Genomic DNA, 3,778 nt, shown 5'->3' on the forward strand with positions numbered 1-3,778 from the left:
CCGCCGACTAATGCTGACACTCTGCACTTTAACCACCTAAATGCTGCGATAGCAGCATTTAGCGAGTAGAGGGACAGAAGCCCCTCTGCACTTCAATCTGAGACCCTGCAGCGTCTTCGCTGGGTCCCGATCGTTGCCATGGTGACCTGATGTCATGACAACATCCGGGTCACCAGGCACTAGCAAGGTAGTTAGATCATGCGCAGTTCATGATCTAATTATCTTGTGTCTGCAGGGCTGACAGCTATAAAGCATGGCAGTGCTCCTGTATTGCTATGCCTTATAACAGCGATCAGACTGCAGAAAGTGAAAGTCCCGTAGTGGGACTAAGTAAAAAAAGTTGTAAAAATATTTTTTAAAGAATCACAAAATAATAATAAAAATATATACATATATTGTACCCACAAATAAATAATATTATGAATAAAAAAACTAAAAGTACACATATTTGGTATCGCCACATATGGGGTATTTCTACATTCAGTAGAATTTGTGTGACAAGTTTTGGTGCCATTTTTACCCAGTTCCCAGTGTGAAAATTTAAAATCTGGGACTAAAACAGAACTTTGGTGGTAAAACTGTAATTATTCTTTCTTCACCGCCCAATGCTGTAAAATTCTGTGAGGCACATGTGGTGTCAACATGCTTACTGTACCCCTAGATGAATTCATTAAGAGGTGTAGTTTGTAAAATGGGGTCACGTATGGGGAGTTCTGTTGTTCTGGCATCTTAGGGGCTCTGCCAATGTGACATGGCACCGTCAAACCAGTCCAGCAAAATATGAACTCCAATATGGAGCTTCTTCCCTTCTGAGTTTTGCACTGTGCCTCAAAAGTAGTTTTTGACCACATGTGGGGTATCGGTGTACTAAGGAGAAATTGCACAACAAAGTTTGGGGTCCATTTTCTCCTATGTGAAAATGAAAAAATTGAAGGCTAAAACAACATTTTTGTGGGAAAAATATATATTATTCATTTTCACAGATCAACGTTGTAAAATTTTGTGACGCACCTGTGGGTTCAAGGTGATCACCACACATCTAGATAAATTCCTTGAGGGGTCTAGTTTCCAAAATGGTGTCACTTGTGGGGGGTTTCCACTGCTTAGGCACATCAGGGGCTCTCCAAATGCGACATGGCGTCCGCTAATTCTTCCAGCAAATTTTGCATTCAAAAAGTCAGACGGTGCTCCATCCCTTCCGAGCCCTGCCGTGAGCCCAAACAGTGGTTTTCACCCATATATGGGGTATTGGCATGCTCAGGAGACATTGCACAAAAAATCTTGCGGTCCTTTTTTACCTGGTACCCTTGCGAAAATAAACAATTTGGGTCTAAAGTAAAATTTTGGTGATAAAAAGTAAAAGGTTCATTTTTTTTTCTTCCACATTCCAAAAATTCCTGTGAAGCACCTGAAGGGTTAATAAATATCTTGAAGGTGGTTTTGAGTACCTTGAGGGGTGCAGTTTTGGGTATTTTCTGTCATATAGACCCCTCAAAGTCACTTCAAATGTGATGTGGTCCCTAAAACAATGGTTTTGTAAATTTTGTTTGAAAGATGAGAAATCGCTGGTCAACTTTTAACCCTTATAACTTCCTAACAAAAAAAAATGTTTAAAAAATTATGCTGATGTAAAGTAGACGTGTGGGAAATGTTATTTATGAACTATTTTGTGTGACATATCTCTCTAATTTAAGGGCATAAGAATTCAAAGTTTGAAAATTGCAAAATTTTTAAAGCTTTTGCCGAATTTCCATTTTTTTTCACAAATAGATGCAAATCATATTAAAGAAATTTTACCACTATCATGAAGTACAATATGTTATGAAAAACCAGTCTCAGAATCAGTGGGATCCGTTGAAGCATTCCAGAGGTATTACCTCATAAAATGACACTGGTCAGAATTGTAAAAATTGGCCTGGTCATGAAGGTGTAAACAGCCTTCGGGATAAAGGGGTTAAAAACAAGTAAAATAATCTTCAACAAAACAAGTCACAGACTGGTACAGGAGGATAGAGGACCCTGTCCACGAGGGCTCAAGTCTACAAAGAATAGGTGTCTCGGGTGTGTCAGGTGTAATAGACTGTCTCTCTGGATCTGGCGGTAGAAGGTCACTGCACTTGGCATTACAGACGCCTTCTTAATCCTTCCTTTAGGACCCAGCGGCGACCTCCCTCTTGCTGTTGATTGACACACCCTTGCCTAGGAGTTAAAAACACTCCGTTTTCTCCAGGGAATCGCCGGTGATACTTCTGTGCACCTTTGTGCAGGCTTGGAGCACTCGCAGTCTGCTAGCTTCTTCTCTGGTGCCCTTGGAGGACAGTTGACATTACTCCTCTGGTGCGTGCTCAAGCTAAGTTTATCCCCTTTGTTTGTCTACCTTGTCTTTAGTTTCTAGTGGGGCCTGACCAATGCTCACCCCTCCCTATCTAGGGTCAAACTCTAGGGACATCCAGGGCTTAGGGTCCTGCTCTGCGATAGGTTTGGAACCTATATAGGGATGGTAGGGTAGGCAGGGGGATATTAAATCTGCCTAGGTGTCTACACTCCCACTTTCCATAGTGTTTTGGGCTTCCTCCCCCTCTTTCCTTCATGTTGCACTTAGTCTTTCCCACACCTTGCGTGACAATGGGTGAGGATACAGTAGGTGAGGGTAGAGGAGGTCGTGCAGTGGTATGGAGGAACAAGGGTTACTGCAAGTTGTAGGCTTGTCGGAAGAGGTAGGTCTTCAGGTTCCTCTTGAAGGTTTCCACAGTAGGCGAGAGTCTGATATGTTGGAGTAGAGAGTTCCAGAGTAGGGAGGATGCACAGGAAAAATGTATGCGATTGTGGGAAGAGGATATAAGAGGGGAGTAGAGAAGGAGATCTTGTGAGTATTGGAGGTTGTGTGCAGGTAAGTACCGGGAAACTACGTCACTGATATATGGAGGAGACAAGTTGCAAATGGCTTTGTGTCATGGTTAGGATTTTGAACTGGAGTCTTTGGGCAATGGGGAGGCAGTGAAGGGATTGACAGAGAGGAGAGGCTGGGGAATAGTGGGGGGGACAGGTGGATTAGTCGGGCAGCAGAGTTTAGGATGGGCTGCGAGAGTGTTAGAGGGGAGGCCACAAAGCAGGAGGTTGCAGTAGTCGAGGCGGGAGATGATGAGGGCATGCACTAGTGTTTTTACAGATTCTTGATTAAGGAACGTGCGGATCCAGGAAATATTTTTGAGTTGGAGTCGGCAGGAAGTGGAAAGGGCTTGGATATATGGTTTGAAGGAGAGATCCGAGTCAAGGGTTACCCCGACGCAGCAAGCTTGCGGGACTGGCGAGAGTGAGCAGCCATTGACTTTGATGGATAGGTCTGTTGGGGAAGTTGAGTGAGATGGGGGAAATATGATGAATTCTGATTTATCCATGTTAAGTTTTAGGTAATCTAACAGAGAAGAAAGATGAAAAAGCGGGCAGACATTGTGGATTTCTGGTTAGTAAGGAGGTGATATCGGGTCCAGAGAGGTAGATCTGTGTGTCATCAGCATAGAGATGATACTGAAAGCTGTGGGATTCTATGAGCTGTCCCAGGCCGAAGGTGTAGATGGAGAAGAGCAGGGTGTGAGTGGGAGATGCTGAATGTCCAGTCTGTTAGGTATGAAGAGATCCAAGGCCAGGTCTGTGATGCAAGAGATGAGAGAATCTGTAGTAAGAGGGAGTGGTCCATTGTGTCGAAGGCAGAGGGCAGGTCCAGTTGGAGGAGGACAGAGTAGTGTCGCTTGGATTTGGTGGTTAGTAGGTCATTGGT

Source organism: Phyllobates terribilis, unplaced genomic scaffold (genome assembly GCF_046119375.1).
Source record: "Phyllobates terribilis strain yellow unplaced genomic scaffold, ASM4611937v1 Scaffold_2__4_contigs__length_985480577, whole genome shotgun sequence".
NCBI classification, from domain to species: Eukaryota; Metazoa; Chordata; class Amphibia; order Anura; family Dendrobatidae; genus Phyllobates; species Phyllobates terribilis.